The following is an 18158-nucleotide window of genomic DNA, read 5'->3' on the forward strand; positions in this document are numbered from 1 at the left end:
CTCTGTAACAGCACCCGACTTTGTCCCAGCTCAGGTCATTTGTTGCTGAAACCCTCATCCATGCATTTGTTACCTCTAGAATTGATTATTACAATGCAATCCTGGCTGGGCTCCCAAGTTCTACCCAATGTAAACTTGATCTCATCCAAAACTCTGCTGCTTGCGTCCTAACACGCACCATCTTCCGTTCACCCACTACCCCTGTGCTCGCTGACCTACATTGGCACTGGTAAGCAAAACCTCGATTTTAAAGTTCTCATTTTTGTTTTCAAACCCCTCCATGGCCTGACCCCTCCCTATCTCTATAATCTCCTCCAGCCCCATATATGCTCTAATTCTGGCCTCGTGGGCACCCCGATTTTCATTGTTCCACCATTGGTGGCTGTGCTTTCAGATGCCTAGGCCCTAAGCTCTGGAACTCACTTTCTACGTCTCTCAGCATGTTTATCTTTCTTTCCTCCTTTAAGACACTCCTTAAAACTTCCTCTTTCACCAAGCTTTTGGTCATCTTCCCGAATGATGATCTCCAACAAGTGAGAATCTAACTACCTCCCCTTGACATTCAATGGCATTACCATTGCTAAATCCCCCACTATCAACACTAAGAGAGTTACCATTGGCCAGAAACTGAACTGGACCAGCCACTTAAATACTATGGCAACAAGAGCAGGTCAGAGGCCGGAAATTCTGCAGCGAGTAGCCCATGTCCTGACTCCCCAAAGCTTGTCCAAGGCACACGTCAAGAGTGTGATGGAATACTCTCTTCTTGCCTGGATGACCGCAGCTCCAACAATACTCAGCAAGGTCGACACCATCCAGGACAAAGCAGCCTGCTTGATTGGCACCCCATCCATAACCTTAAACATTCACTCCCTACACCACTGATGCACAGTGGCAGCAGTGCGTACCAAAGACAAGATGCACAACAGCAAGTCACCACACCTCCTTCGACAGCACCTTTCAAACCTGCGATCTCTTCCACCTAGAAGGACAAGGGCAGCAGACGCATGGGAACACCACCATCTGCAAGTTCCCCTCCAAGCTACACACCATCCTGACTTGGAAATATATCACCGTTCCTTCATTGTCGCTGGATCAAAATCTTGGGAGTCCCTCCCTAACAGCACTGTGCATGTAGCTGTACCAGATGGATTACAGCAGTTCAAGAAGGCAGCTCACCATCACCATCTCAAGGGCAATTAGGGATGGGCAACAAATGCTGGCCTTGCCAGCGACAACCACATCCCATGAAACAAATAAAAACCGTGGCTCAGTGTCAGATTTTACATACGAACATACGAATTAGGAGCAGGAGTAGCAGTAGGCCACTCGGCCCCTCCAGCCTGCTCCGCCATTCAATAAGATCATGGCTGAGCTGATTGTAACCTCAACTCCACATTCCCACCTACCCCAAATAACCTTCCACTCCCTTGCTTATCAAGCATCCCTCTACCTTTGCCTTAAAAATATTCATAGACTCTGCTTCCACTGCCTTTTGAGGAAGAGAATTCCAAAGACTCACAACCCTCTGAGAGAAAAAATTTCTCCTCATCTCTGTCTTAAATGGGTGACCCCTAGTTCTAGATTCTCCCACAAGGGAAAACATCCTTTCCACATCCATCCTCTCAAGACCCCTCAGAATCTTATACGTTTCAATCAAGTCACCTCGTACTCTTCTAAATTCCAGCGGATACCACCTAGCCTTTTATTTTATAATGCTCCTGTGAAGCACCTTGGGACACTTTATTAGGTTAAAGGCAATACAATGTTTTATTTATTTAGAGATACAGCACTGAAACAGGCCCTTCGACCCACCGAGTCTGTGCCGAACAACAGCCACCCATTTATACTAACCCTACAGTAATCCCATATTCCCTACCACCTACCTACACAAGGGGCAATTTACAATGGCCAATTTACCTATCAACCTGCAAGTCTTTGGCTGTGGGAGGAAACCGGAGCACCTGGCGAAAACCCACGCGGTCACAGGAAGAACTTGCAAACTCCGCACAGGCAGTACCCAGAATCGAACCCGGGTCCCTGGAGCTGTGAGGCTGCGGTGCTAACCACTGCGCCACTGTGCAGATAAAGACTATTAAAATATATTTCCATAAGTGCTGACACAATAATGAGAAAGTGGCATCATAAAGACATTTGACCTGATTTTTGGGTGCTAACAAATCATTTTAGTGGCAAACCATTGTTTGAAATTCTTACATTTTGCAGAAAATATAATCTCTTGAATTTATCCTTGCATAATGTTAGACAAATAATGAATATATTACACAACCAATTTCAATGGGTTCTCTTATTTCAACACATAACTCTGCTCTAATCTGCCCTACACCCAGGACGGAACCTCCTCTTCCTGCAGTTTCCAGTCTTTCACAAGACAGTTACAGATGAACAGCACCATTTATGCCATTGTAATTCATCAATCCATAAAAATCCAAATATCTTTGTCAATGTTACATCCAATTGTTTCCTAAATGAATCGAGGGTTGTTGCCTCTCCTACTTTATCAAGATGTTTATTTCACATGTTTATCATTCTTTGTGTGAAGAGCAATTTCTGATATAGAACCATAGAAAAATTACGGCATTGAAAGAGGCCATTCAGCCCATCATGTCCGTCCCGGACAAAAAAATTAGCCGCCCAATCTAATCCCACCTTCCAGCACCTGGTCAATAGCCTTGCAGGTTACAGCACTTCAGGTACACGTCCAGGTATCTTTTAAAAGAATTGAGAGTTTCTGCCTCCACCACTGTTCCTGGCAGTGAATTCCAGACACCCACCGCCCTCTGGTGAAAAGGTGTTTCCTCATGTCCCCTCTAATCCGTTTACCAATCACCTTAAATCTGTGCTCCCTGGCAACTGACCTCCCTGCCAGGAGAAACAGGTCCTTCCTGTCTACTCTATCTAGGCCCCTCATAATTTTGTACACCTCAATTAAGTCTTCCCGCAGCCTCCTCAGTTCCAGAGAAAACAAGCCTAGCCTATCCAATCTTTCCTCATAGCTGCAACTTTCAAGCCCTGGCAACATTCTTGTGAATCTCCTCTGTACTCAATCCAGAGCAATTATGTCCTTTCTGTAATGTGATGACCATAATTGTACACAATACTTCAGCTGTGGCCTAACCAGTGTTTTGTACAGTTCCAGCATTACATCCCTGCTTTTGTATTCTATACCTGGGCCAATAAAGGAAAGCAATCCATATGCTTTCTTCACCATTCAGAGACCTGTGACATGCACTCCCAGGTCTCTCATTTGTTCTACCCCTCTCAATATCTTCCCGTTTATTGAGTATTCCCTTGTTTTATTTGCCCTCCCCAAATGCATTACCTCACATTTCTCAGGATTGAATTCCATTTGCCACTTTTCCACCCACTCAATCAAACCATTGATATCATTCTGGCTATCCTCATATGGCTATCCTCTTCACTATTAACTACACGGCCAATTTTTGTGTCATTAGCAAATTGCTTAATCATGCCTCCCACATTTAAGTCCAAATCATTAATATACCACAAACAGCAAGGGACCCAACACTGAGCCCTGTGAAACACCACTGGAAATTGCTTTCCATTCGCAAAAACATCTGTCGACTATTACCCTTTGTTTCCTGTTGCTGAGCCAATTTTGTATCTAACTCGTTACATTCTCCTGTATCCCATGGGCTTTTACTTTTCTTACCAGTCTGCTATGTGGGACCTTGTCAAATGTCTTACTAAAATACATGTAGATCACATCCACTGCACTACCTCCATCAATCCTCCCTGTTACTTCCTCAAAAAACTCAATTAAGTTAGTAAGACATGATCTTCCCCTAACAAATCCATGCTGACTATCCCTGATTAATCCGTGCCTTTCTAAGTGGCAGTTTATCCCGTCCCTCAGAATTGATTCTATCAATTTACCCACCACCGAGGTCAGACTGACTGACCTATAATTATTTTGCCTATCTCTCGCACCCTTTTTAAACAATGGTACACGTTTGCAGACCTCCAATCATCAGGTACCTCGCCTGTATCTAGTGAGGATTTAAAGATAATCCTCAGCACATCTGCGATTTCCTCGCTGGCTTCCTTTAACAACCTGAGAATCAATCCATCCGGTCCTGGCGATTTATCTACTTTCAAGGATGTCAGACCCTCTAGTACTTCCTCTCTCATTTATGCTTATCGTATCTAATAATTCACACTCCTCCTCTTTAACTACAGTATCTGCATCAACCCTCTCCTTTGTGAAGACAGAGACAAAAAACTCATTAAGAACCCTGCCCACATCTTCTACATCCACACATAAGTTCTCTTGTATACCTCTGACAGGCCCTACCCTTTCCTTAGTTATCCTCTTGTTCTTAATGTACTGATAAAACATCTTCGGGTATTCCTTGATTTTACCTGCCAATAATTTTTCATGTCCTCTCTTTGCTTTTCTAATTTCCTTTTTACCTCACCCTTGCACTTTTTATACTCCTCAAGGCTTTCTAATGTATTAAGGTATTAAGAAACCTCATAAGGTTTCTTTTTCTGCTTTAATTATCCGATAAGCTTTTAGATAACCAGGGGACTCAAGATTTGGCAGTACCACGCTTTATCTTTGTAGGGACATGCCTACACTGTGCCTGTAGTTTTTTTTCCCCCAAAAATATACTTTATTCATAAAAATCTGTTAAAAAAAAAAAAAATTACAAAACAGTTCAAAGCAGCACCAAGTTGACATTCCAGAAAGTGCAAAGGTAATCAGTTTTCTGCAATACGAGAGTGAGTTGCCTCACAACCCTTCCATTCCATTTTACATACAATGTACATTTTACAGCAAAACATTATTTGGTGTATACAGCCCGACGCGTTTTCCATGGATCCAGCCCCTTGGTTCACTATGGCGGGAGGACGTAACACAGTGGTCTTTCCCCATTCAGCCATTGCGGCAGCTGCCCCAAGCTTTAGTGCGTCCCTCGGCACGTAGTCCTTGACCTTGGAATGTGCAAGTCTGCAACACTCGGTCGTGGACAACTCTTTGTGCTGGAAGACCAGCAAGTTTTGGGCAGACAAAAGAGCGTCTTTCACCGAATTGGTGGTCCTCCAGCAGCAATTGATGTTTATCTCGGTGTACGTCCCTGGGAACAACCCATAGAATACAGACTCCTGTGTTACAGAGCTGCTTGGAATGAACCTCGACAAAAACCATTGCATCTCTTTCCACGCCTGCTTTGCAAAGGCACATTCCAGAAGGAGGGCAACAGTCTCTTCCCCACCACAGCCACCTCGAGCGCGGTGTGGAGGCGGTGAGATTCCGGGCGTGCAGGAAGGATCTGACGGGGAGTGCCCTTCTCACCACCAGCCAAGCTACGCCTTGGTGCTTGTTTGAAAGTTCTGGTGATGAGGCATTCTGCCAAATGATTTTGGCAGTCTGCTCAGGGTAATCATCCGACAGGATCCACCATCCCTTTTTCCCATAGGGCCTTGAGGACATTCCGTGCAAACCACTGCCTGATGGATTGGTGGTCAAAGGTGCTTTTCTGCACAAACTTTTCCACGAAGGATAGGTGGCACAGTCCAACTGGGTGGAACGTTCCGCGGCAGTGGCCAGACTCATCCTTCACAACACCGGGGACAGATAGAACCTCAGCGCGTAGTGACACTTGGTGTTTGCGTACTGGGGCTCTACGCACAGCTTGATGCAGCCGCACACGAAGGTGGTCATCAGGATGAGAGCAATGATGGGTACGCTTTTTCCGCCTTTATCCAGAGGTTTGAACATCGTGTCCCTCCGGACCCGATCCATTTGCGACATGATAGAGGTTTACAAAGTTAAGAGCGGCATGGACAGAGTGGATAGTCAGAAGCTTTTTCCCAGGGTGGAAGAGTCAGTTACTAGGGGACATAGGTTTAAGGTGCGAGGGGCAAAGTTTAGAGGGGATGTGTGAGGCAAGTTTTTTACAAAGAGGGTGGTGAGTGCCTGGAACTTGCTGCCAGGGGAGGTGGTGGAAGCAAATACGATATCGACATTTAAGAGACATCTTGACAAATATATGAATAGGAAGGGAATAGAGGGATGTGGGCCCCGGAAGTGCAGAAGGTGTTAGTTTAGGCAGGCATCAAGATCGGCGCAGGCTTGGAGGGCCGAATGGCCTGTTCCTGTGCTGTACTGTTCTTTGTTCTCCAGATAAAGCGGGAAATGACTCGGGTGACGGCCAGGAGTGGGGTATGGGCCAGACCTGCACCACATACAGCAACAACATGAATGCCTCACACCTGATGACCAGGTTCTTACCCACAATGGAGAGAAATCGCTGCTCCCCCGTGCTCAGTTTATGGTGTACCATGACTACTCGCTCCTTCCAGGTTTTGGGACACACCCCGGCCCCTCTGAACCATATCCCCAGCACCTTCAGGTAGTCTGACCTGACGGTGAAGGGGAGGGGACAAGGGATCAGTCAGCCCAGTTCCCAAAGAAGATGGCCTCACTCTTGCCACCATCTACCTTGGCTCCCGAGGCCAGTTTGAACTGGTCGCAAATGCTCATCAGTCTGCGAACAGACAGCAGATCCGAGCAGAAGACAGCGACGTCAGCCGTGTACAGGGAGGTTTTGACCCGAGTGCCTCTGCTGCCTGCGATTGTCACTCCTCTAATGCCCGCATCTTTCCTAATGGACTCAGCAAAGGGTTTGATACTGCAGACAAACAAGACAGGGGAGAGAGGACAGCCCTGTCTGACTCCTGAATTGATCGGGAAACTTTGATTCCCACCCATTGATTGAGACTGCACTACTGATATTTGTGTAGAGCAGTTTGATCCAATTGCGGATTCCTTCCCCAAACCCCATTTTGGAGAGCACATCCATCATGTATGTGTGCGATATCCGGTCAAAAGCCTTCTCCAGGTCCAAGCTGATGAGGCAGGTGTCCACCACCTCCCCCCCCACCCCCTCTCTTGTACATATGCGATCGTATCCCTGAGTAGCACAAGACTATCAGAGATCTTCCTGCCGGGTATAGTACAGGTCTGGTCAGGGTGAATCACCAACTCCAGAGCAGACTTGACCTTACTGGCGATAACTTTGGACAGTATCTTGTAGTCTACATTAAGCAGTGAGATGGGCCGCCAATTTCTGATTTCCGCCCTCTCCCACTTCCGCTTGTAGATGAGGGCGATGATGCCTCATCTCATGGATTCAGACATGCCGCCGGCCAGAAGCATATTTTCATATACTTCCAGCAGGTTTGGGCCGACCCAGTCCCACAGAACGAAATACAACTCAACCGGTAAACCGTCGCTTCCGGGAGTTTTACTCGTCTCGAAGGATCTGACGGCCTTTGTCAGCTCGTCCAGAGTTAGCGGTTTGTCCAGACTCTCCCACATGCTTTCCCGCATCCATGATAGATGACAGGAAGGATTGGGAGGCTGTGCAGTCCATGGGCTTCACGTCATACAGCCCAGCACAAAAGGATTTGCTAATCCTTAGTATGTCGGACTGCAAAGACGTTACCGAGCTGTCCTCTTCCTTCAGGCTGCTGATCACAGAACTCTCTCTGAGTACCTTTTGGAAGAAATAACGCGAGCACATCTCATCCTGCTCAACGGAGCGGACTCTGGACTGGAAGATGATTTTGGAGGCCTCTGTGGCAAAGAGCGAGGCCTGCTGGCTCTTCACCTCTTGGAGATCCTCCTTGACCTCGACCCCCATCGACTGCAGCTGGAGCAGATTTTGCATTCGTTTCTGGAGTCGGGACATTTCCCTCTGTCTCTCTCTCATCCTCTGAACATCTTTGAAGATAAAGAACCGCTTGATGTTCATCTTGATCGCTTCCCACCAGTGCACCGGAGACTCAAAGAAGGATTTCACTGTTCTCCAACTTTTGTAATTCCTTTTGAGTTCCTCAATGTTCTCTGGGGTTAGCAGTGTAATATTTAACTTCCATATCCCCCTGCCAACCCGCTGGTCATCCTCTAAGTGACAGTCGGCCAGTAAGAGGCAGTGGTCAGAGAAGAACACCGGCTTGACGTCAGTGGATCTGACTGTGAAAGCACAGGACACAAACAGGAATGGGCAGACACGTCCATTCTGGACCAGGTGTATCTATGCTGCGCTCCGTCTGCAGGTTTGCTGAAGACATCATGCAGTTTGGCATCTTATACTGTTTCCATTAGGAATCTGGGCATAACGTCCAGTTTGCTGTCGTCACTGCCTGATCTTCCAGCTGCATTAATAATGCAGTTGAAGTCACTGTTAAGAATGACCGGCCTGGATGTTGCCAGCAGCAGTGGGAGCTGCTGGAGGACGGTCATTCGCTCGCTGCATTGAACCGGGGCCTATACGTTGATTAACCGGAGTGGAGCATTGTTGTACATTACATCTGCTACGAGGAGGCGACCGCCCACCACCTCCTTGACTTTGGAGATGGTGAAGTTGCCCCCTCGCAGCAGAACACCCAGGCCGGAGGAACGGGAATCATTTCCCCCTGACCAGATCGATGGCCCATGGGACCATCATCGCGACCATTGCCTGTAGGTGCTGAGGTGCGGAATTCCACACTCCTGCAGAAACAGGTCAGCTTTGACCTTAGCGAGGTAGTCCAAGGTTGAAACACATGGTGTAGATTAAAGCACGTTAATCAAAGCAATCTTTATACCCATTTATACCAGGTGTCCTTGCTAGTCCCAGTCCTTGGGTATGTTTCTGCATACTCGTAGTGTATGCAAGCTGTTCCACATTCGTTGGGCTCAGAAACCCCTCTTGGTTATTCATGGGGGGTTTGTTCCACTGGGGTGACATCGAGGAGTGGGGGGGGGGGGGGTCTTGTCGGCAGCAAGGCTTGGGCTGTCCTCTGCTGGTGGTGTCTTTCCCCTCTGTCCCTCCTCAAAGACATCACTGCTCCTGGCTTTCCGGAGCTGGAGTGCGCCAGATGCTTCGCTGCTCTTGGTCTCCTGGAGCTGGGGTGCGCTGAACATCTCGCTGAGTTCGGCGCTTTGGGGTTGGGGCGCGCTGGGCCGGTCACAGCTTCTAGTGCCCTGGAGCTGAGGGGCTTGCTGTTCCAGTTCCTTTGAGTTCTGCCGCTATTTTTGCAGGTGCCGTCTTTCCTGCACTTCCTCGTCCAATGAGGAGGAGCTGCCGCAGTCTCTTGCCACTAGTTTGGGTGGTGTCCTGTTCCTTTTTTGGAGGCTTCTTCTTTGTGGTTTTCCTTTTTACCACTTGCCACTGACCAGTTTGTCCATCTGCTGCCTCCTCCTCCATTGATTCTGTCTGGAGAGGAGTTGTTTCTGGGCACGGGGTAGGTGTTGGGTTGCTGGTTGCAGCTACCTCCCCTTTCTTCTCCTTCTCAGATGGACTTTCCTCGCTCTGAGGAGGATTGCTTATAGTATCACTCTGTGCCTGTAGTATCTCGCTTTTGAATGCCTCCGATTGGTTTGCCACTGATTTCCCTTCAAGTAGCTGAATCCAGTCCACTTTTACCAGGTCACCTCTCAGTTTCGTAAAATTTGCCTTCCCCAATTTAGAATGTTTGCTCCTGTTTCATTTTTGTCCTTTTCCGTGATTATGCTAAAACTAACTGTATTATGGTCACTATCTCCGAAATTGTCACCCACTGTTACTTCATCCACTTGCCCAGCTTCATTTATGAAGCCTAAATCTAGAATTTTGCCCCCTCTTGTTGGGCTTGTTACGTGCTGGCTAAAAAAGTTCTCTGGAATGCAGTTCAAGATATTTTGTCCCCTCTGTGCCATTCACACTGTTTGTATCCCAATTGATATTGGGGTAGTTGAAATCCCCAATTATTGTTGCCCTATAGTTTTTGCACTCAGAAATTTGCCTACATATTTGTTTTTCTATCTCCCTCTCACTATTTGGGGATCTATAGTACACTCCTAGTAATGTGGCTGCCCCTTTTTCATTTTTTATGTGGCCTCGTTTGATAATTCATTTAGCATATCAACCCTCCTCACAGTTGTTATTGATTCCTTAACTAATAATGTTACACCCTCTCCTTTTTTAGCTCCCTCTCTATCCACCTGAAAACTCTATACCTAGGGATGTTGAACTGCCATTCTTGCCCCTCTTTAAGCCAAATTTTTGTTATAGCAATGATATCGTGTATCTATGTCCTCTACTCATTGGCTTTATTTACTACACTCCTTGCATTTAAATAAATACCCTTTAACACTGCCAATTTCCTGTGCTGCACACCTTTGTTTCTTCTGTCTTTCAGAGTCACTCGCTAATTTTCTGCCTCCTGTTCCCTGCCCTGAAATTGTCCTATCTAAAACTGCGCTCAGGTTCCCATTCCCACTGCCAAACTAGCTTAAACCATCCCCAAAGCACTAGCAAACCTTTTTGCAAGGATATTTGTCCCAGTCCTGTTCAGGTGCAGACCATCCAGCTTGTACAGGTCCCATCTTCCCCAGAACCGGTCCCAATGCCCCAGAAATCTGAAGCCCTCCCTCCTGCACCATCTCTCCAGACACGCATTCATCTGGTGTATTTTCCTATTTCTATACTCACTTGCACGTGGCCTTGGGAGTAATCCAGAGATTACTACCTTTGAGGTCCTACTTGCTAATCTCGTTCCTAATTGCCTATTCTTCCTATATCGTTGTTATCAATGTGGACCACGACCTCCGGCTGCGCACCCTCGCCCTCCAGAATGCTTTATAGCCGCTTGGTGATATCCATGACCCTTGTACCAGGGAGGCAACAGAGCATCCTGGAATCACGTCTGCAACCACAAAAACAGAAAATCCTAAAATATATAAATAACATAAATGATAATGATATAAATCCTAAAATTACCTTTTGCGAATTTGAACATGTTACAGATTAATCACTTAAAAATACAACATACAGTTATAAGATCACGTCTCAGATGCTTCCTTTGCAAGCTGGAAAGCTCTGGTCTATCCAGTCTTTCCTCATGACTCAGACCCCTGACTCTGGCTCAACCTTGTGGCTCTTCTCTGAACTGCCTGCAGGGCATGAATGTCTCCCTTATTCCTTTGGCAATTAGAACTGGACTCAGTATTCAAGGTGTTGTCTGACTAAAGTACTACACAGTTTGAACTTTACATCTTCTAATTTATACTCTACCGTTTGGACTATGTAGTTCAATATCCCATTAGCATTGTTGATTTTTGCTCTTCATGGGTTGGACATATTTAGCAGCAAGTCTACTAAGACTGCACATTCCATCAATTTTATTCTATCTATTTTTCATTACCATGTGTAGTACTGTACACTTGTAATTAAATTTTATCTGCCCAGGCATACTTTATCAGACTCATTATGTATTTTCTGAGCTGCCTCTACTGATTTTTCTAGTTTGGTAACATCTCCAAATTTAACCACTTTGATTTAACCTCCTAGGTACAGGTCACTTACGTAAATTAGAAAGTCATGGTCGTAGCACCAAGCCCTGATGTATCCCACTCAGTACTTCACCCACTCTGCTACAACTCCTCTAACAAGTACTCATTGTTTCCTACCCATCAGTTAGTTTCTTATTCTTTCCAAGGGTTTACCCTAAGTCCCTACAACTTTCACTATAACTAATAACCTTCCATGTGGAACCTTATCAAAAGTCTTTTGGAAGTTGAGGTACATCATGTTATAAAGTTTTCCCAGTCCACTTGGGTTGTCACTTCCTCAAAGAAGTTGAGGAGGTTGGTCTGGCTGCTGCTAAAGGCATTTGATACAGTGCCACACAACAGACCTGTGAGCAAAGTTATAGCTCATGGAATAAAAGGGACAATAGAAACACGGATACGGAATTAACGGAGTGGCAGGAAACAAAGAGTAGTGGATAATGGATGTTTTCCAGGCTGGAGGAAGGTTTGTAGTGGAATTTCTCAAAGGTCAGTGTTGGGACCCTTGCTTTTCCTGATTTTTATTAATGACCTAGACCTTGGTGTACAGGGCACAATTTCAAAGTTTGCGAATGATACGAAACTTGGAAGCATTGTGAACTGTGAGGAGGATAGTGTAGAACTTCCAAAGGACATAAACAAGTTGGTGGAATGGACTGACAGGTGGCAGATGAAGTTCAATGCAGAGAAATGTGAGGTGATTTATTTGGTAGGAAGAAGATGGAGAAACAATATAAAATAAAAGGTAAATTCTAACGGGGTGCAGGAGCAGAGGACCTAGGTGTATATGTGCATTAGTCATTGAAGGTGGCAGGACAGATTGAGAGAGTAGTTAATAAAGCATACAGTATCCTGGGCTTTATTAATAGGGGCATCGGGTACAAGAGCAAGGAAGTTATGTTGAACTTATATAACACACTAGTTCAGCCTCATCTGGAGTAACGGTCGAGTTCAGGGCTTTAGGAAAGATGTGAGGGCACTGGAGGGAGTACGGGGAAGATTCACGAGAATGGTTCCAGAGATGAGGAACTTCAGTTCTGAAGATAGATTGGAGAAGTTAGGACTGTTTTCCTTGGAGAAGGCTGAGAGATGATTTGATAGAGGTATTCAAAATCATGAGGTGACTGGACAGAGTAGATAGAGAGAAACTGTTCCCACTCATGAAAGGATTGAGAACGAGAAGACACAGATTTAAAGTAATTGGTAAAAGAAGCCAAAATGACATGAGGAGAAACTTTTTCACGCAGCAAGTGGTTAAGGTCTGGAATGCACTGCGTGAGAGTGTGTTGGAGGCAGGTTCAATTGAAGCATCAACAGGGAATTAGACTGTTATATGAAAAGGAAAATCGTGCAGGTTTACGGGGAGAATGCGGGGGAATGGCACTCTTTCGGAGAGCCGGCATGGACACGATGGGCCGAATGGCCCCCTGCACTGAGAAACACTCAAGCTTACTTTTAATTGATTCCATTATTTTGCAGGGAATAGAAGTAGGACGAACAAGACTGTAGTTATTTGTATGTACTTTGCCACCTATTTTGAATATGGGCATTATATTAGCTCACTTCCAGTCAACTGGAACCTCTCCAAAGTCCATGACTCCCTCATAAAAATCGCCTCAAAAATTCCTCCCTAGTCTCTCTCACTCTGAGATAAATGCAATATATATTCCTGGGGATTTATACATTTCAAGCAAAGTTAGTCTGTCTAGAACCTCCATCTCATATATAGTGAAGTTATTGATTACAGTTGGGATATCCTTTGTAGCCATTTAGCATATTAACCACCTTTCCGCCATGAACATAAACATTGCCTTTAAAAATGTAGCATTAAAAATATCTTTCTTCAAATTCTTTCAGCTAAAAAATGATCAATAAATGCTGAACCATAACACTCCATACAAGGGGAAATGGTGGTGTAATGGTAAAGTCACTAGACTACTAATCCAGGAAGGCCCAGGCTAGCACTCTGGGAACATAGGTTTGAATCCCACCACAGAAGATGGTGAAATTTGAAATCAATTATAAATCTGGAACTTTAAAAAAAGCTAGTCTAATGGTGACCATGAAACCATTGTCGATTGTTGTAAAAACCCAGCTGGCTCACTAATGTCCTCTAGGGAAGGAAATCTGCTGTCCTTACCTGGTCTGGCCTACATGTGACTCCAGAGCCACAGCAACATTGTTGACTCTTAGCTCGCCTAGCAAGCCACTCAGCTCAAGGGCAATTAGGGATGGCCAGCAATGCCCACATGCCATGAATGAATTTAAAAAAAAGGAAGGGAAATTATCACAGCTGATGAAGTACTTAAATGAGAAAGCATACAAGTGTGTCCCTAAAACTTCCATAAGGAGTTTCTGATCAGAATTTGGCAATACTGGACAAACATACGTCTAGATATTTTGACCACCACCACCAGCTTTTACTTTGGCTCAGTGTCCATATTTTACTCACGCCTCTGAGAAGCATCCAGGAGTGTTTTTCAACATTAAAGGTAACAAAGAAATACAAAAACAAAATACTGTGGACACTGGAAATCTGAAATAAAATACAGAAAATGCTGGAAAACACTCAGCGGGTCAGGCAGCCTGTATGGAGAGATAAGGAGTTGGCGGTTTCAGATCATACAATCATAGAACGTTTAAGGCACAGAAAGAGGCCACTTGGCCCATCGTGTCTGTGCCAGCCGAAAAACGATCCACCTATTCTAATCCCACCTTTCGGAATTTTGTCCGTAGCCCTGCAGATTATGGCACTTGAGGTGCATATCCAGACTCCTTTTGAATGAGTTGAGGGTTTTTGCCTCAACTACTCTTTCAGGCAGTGAGTTCCAGACCTCCACCACCCTCTTTTTTCCTCATCTCTCCTCTAATTTATCTACCAATTACTTTTAAATCTATGCCCCTTGTCACTGACCTCTCTGCTCAGGTGAATAGATCCTTCACTTCCACTCTGTCCAGGCCCATCAAAATTTTGTACATTTCAATCAGATCTCCCCTCAGCCTTCTCCGTTTCAAGGAGAACAACCCCAGCCTATCCAATCTTTCCTCATAGTTGCATTTTCCCAGTCCTGGCAACGTCCTCGTAAATCTCCTCTGTACCCTCTCTAGTGCAATTCCATCCTTTCTGTAATGAGGTGACCAGAACTGCACACAGTACTCAAGTTGTGGCCTAACCATTGAGTTATACAGTTTCAGCATAACCTCCCTGCTCTTATGTTCTATACCTCGGCTAATAAAAGAAAGGATTCCATTTGACTTTATAACCACCTTATCAACCTGTCCCACTACCTTCAGGGATCTGTGGACATTCACTCCAAGGTCCCTCACTTCCTCTACACTTCTCAGTATTTTCCCATTAATCGTGTATTCCTTTGTCTTGTTTGGCCTCACCAAATGCATCACCTCACACTTCTCCAGGTTGAATTCCATTTGCCACTTTTCTGCCCATCAATATCTTCCTGCAGTCTACAGCTATCCTCCTCGCTGTCTACCTTACGGCCAATCTTTGTGTCGTCTGCAAACTTCTTGATCATGCCCCCTACATTTACATCAAAATCGTTAAAAAATACCATAAAAAGCAGGGGACCCAGTATTGAGCCCTGCGGAACGCCACTGGAAACAGCCCTCCAGCCGCTAAAACACCCATCAACAATGACCCTTTGTTTCCTGCCACAGAGCCAATTTTGTATCCACCTTGCTGCAGTTCCCAGGATCCCATGGGATTTTATTTTTTTAACCAGTCTGCCATGTGGGACCTTGTCAAAAGGTTGCTAAAATCCATGTTGACCACATCAACTGCACTACCCTCATCTATCTTCTTTGTTTCTTCTTCAAAAAATTCGATCAAGTTGGTCAAACAAGATCTTCCCTTAACAAATCCATGCTATCGTTGATTAACCTGCACCTTTCTAAGTGACAGTTTATCCTATCTCTCGGAACAGATTCCAATAATTTGCCCACTACTGAGGTTAGACTGACTAGCTTGTAATTATTCGGTTTATCCCTCAGTCCCTTTTTAAACAGAGGTACAACGTTAGCAGTTCTCCAATCCTCCGGCACCACACCTGCATCCAGTGAGGACTGGAAAATGACGGTCAGATCTTCTGCTATTTGCTTTCTTGCTTCTTTTAACAGCCTGGGGTACATTTCATCTGGCTCTGGTGATTTATCAACTTTCAAGGATGCTAATCCCATTAATACTTCCTCTCTCCCTATGTTTATCACATCCAATACTTCACAATCCTCCTCTTTAACTACAATATCTGCATCCTTCCCCTCTTTTGTGAAGACAGATGCAAAGTATTCATTAAGAACCATACCAACATCTTCCTGCCCTACACATAGGCTGCCTTTTTGGTCTTTTATGGGCCTTACTCTCTCCTTAGCTATCCTCTTACTCTTAATATATTGATAAAACATCTTTGGGTTCACCTTGATTTTGCTTGCCAATATTCTTTCATGCCCTCTCTTTGCTTTCCTAATTTCCTTGTTGATTTCACCACTCCACTTTCTATACTCCTCTTGGCTTTCTGTAGTATTGAGTTCTCGGTGTCGGACATAAGCTTTCCTTTTCTGCCTTATCTTACCCTGTAAGCTTCTTGACATTCATGGGGCTCTAGATTTGGCCGTCTCACCCTTTTTCAGTCCTTTTGTCAGAACTATAGAAATGAAAATTGTTTGCAGTTGTTATTTTCAATATGTTGGCCATGAGCAAGGTCTGCATTTCCTGAAAAGGACAAGTACACAATTCTTGCAGGAAGCTATCAATTGAAGAGATTGGCATACAGATGAGATTTACAAGGATGTTGCCAGGAATGGAGAATTTTAGCTATGAGGAAATATTGGATAGGCTGGGTTTGTCTTCTTTGGAACAGAGGAGGCTGAGGTAAGACAAGGTGTACAAAATTATGACGGGCCTAGATAGATTGGATAGGAAGGACCTATTTCTCTTACCAGAGAGACTAATAACTGGGGGCAGAGATTAAAAGTAATTGCTGGAAAAATTAGAGGGGGGGTTTATGATTAACTTTTTCACCCAAAGGGTGCCTGAAAAGGTGGTCGAGGCAGAAATCCTCATTGCATTTAAAAAGTACTTGGATATGCGCTTGAGGTGCCAGACCCTATAGGCTACTGACCACTGGTAGGTGGGATTAGACTGGTAGGTTTTTCAGCCTGCAAGAACAGGATGGGCTGAATGGCCTCCTTCTGTGCTGTAAATCTTTCCATGAAGACACTTGAAGTTTGGTTGATTGACAGTCACGTGGCTCCCCGCCTTGCCCACTTGGCTACCACTGCGCAGACTCAGTTGTGCGCCGCTTTCCAAAGGCCCGCGCAGCTCGAGAAATAACTTCTTGTTGTGCCCGGCCATCTCATCGCGGCCTGTCAGGCTTTCATCGAAGGGCTTCAAAACTCTTGTAATGTGGAACTCATTTGTCCCCGATTGTAAACGATAGCGACCGGTGACTGTGGTGCTTTTCAGAAGTGCGCAGACGCAGTGCCGGCGACCGGACGCATCCGCACCTGCGCAGTGTCCGCACGGCGTGGAGTCGGCGCAGGCGCGGTTCAGTATCCAACGCCTTTCATTTGGGGCGGGCTGAGATTGAATGAGTCCTGATATCTGTGAATAAAAGCAAAATATATGTGAGGATGCAGCCATTCCCAAGCATTTACGAACGGTATTGGGGCGCCGTGACTTTTGCGGTGCTGGTCTGTTGTATTCGGCAAAGCGCCGCCATTTGGTTAGAGCAAGCTGTGATCGCCTCCATTTTATCGGGTTGTTAATGGCGCCGAGGTAACAGCAGCCAATGCACTGTGTGTCGTGGTACACAGTGCAGAAGGCCGCCATTCGGCCCATCCTGTCCGCACTGGCTCTCTGAAAGAGCAATTTCTTCAGTTCTATTCCCCTGCCTTCTCCCCATAACCCTGCACATTCTTCCTTTTCATATAACTGTCTTAATTCCCTTTTGAATGATTCAATTAAACCTGCCTCTACCATGTTCTCAGGCAGTGCACTCCAGACCTTAACCACTCGCTGCGTGAAAAAGTTTCTCATGTCACTTTTGCTTCTCTTACCAAATACTTTAAATCTGTGCCCTCTCATTCTTGATCCTTTCATGATTGGGAACAGTTTCTCTCCATCTACTCTGTCCATACCCCTTGTGATTTTGAATACCTCTATCAAATCACCTCTCAGCCTTCTCCAAGGAAAACAGTCCTAACTTCTCCAATCAATCTTAATAACTGAAATTCCTCATCCATGGAATCATTCTCGTGAACCTTTTCTGTACTCTCTCAAATGCCCTCACATCTATCCTAGGGTGTGGCACCCAGAACTGGATGCAGTACCTCCAGCTGAGGCCGAATTAGCGTCTTATACAAGTTTAACATAACTTCCTTGCTCTTATAGTCTATGCACCTATTAATAAAGCCCCGGACACTGTATGGTTTATTGAACGCTCTCCCAAGCTGTCAGCCAACGTCAATGACCTATGCTCTTGTAGACCCAGGTCCCTCTACTCCTGCACCCACTTTAGAATTGTACCCTTTATTTTAAATTGTCTCTCCATGTTCTTCCTACCAAAATGAATGACTTCACATTTCTCTGCATTGAACTTCATCTGCCACCTGTCTGCCCATTGCACCAACTTGTCTATGTCCTTTTGAAGTTCTGCACTATCCTCCTCACAGTTTACAATGCTTCCAAGTTTCATATCATCTGCAAACTTTGAAATTGTGCCCTGTACACCAAGATCTAGGTCATTAATAGATATCAAGAAAAGCAAGGGTACTGACA

The sequence above is a fragment of the Heterodontus francisci genome, chromosome 19 (genome assembly GCF_036365525.1).
Source record: "Heterodontus francisci isolate sHetFra1 chromosome 19, sHetFra1.hap1, whole genome shotgun sequence".
Taxonomy (NCBI): Eukaryota; Metazoa; Chordata; class Chondrichthyes; order Heterodontiformes; family Heterodontidae; genus Heterodontus; species Heterodontus francisci.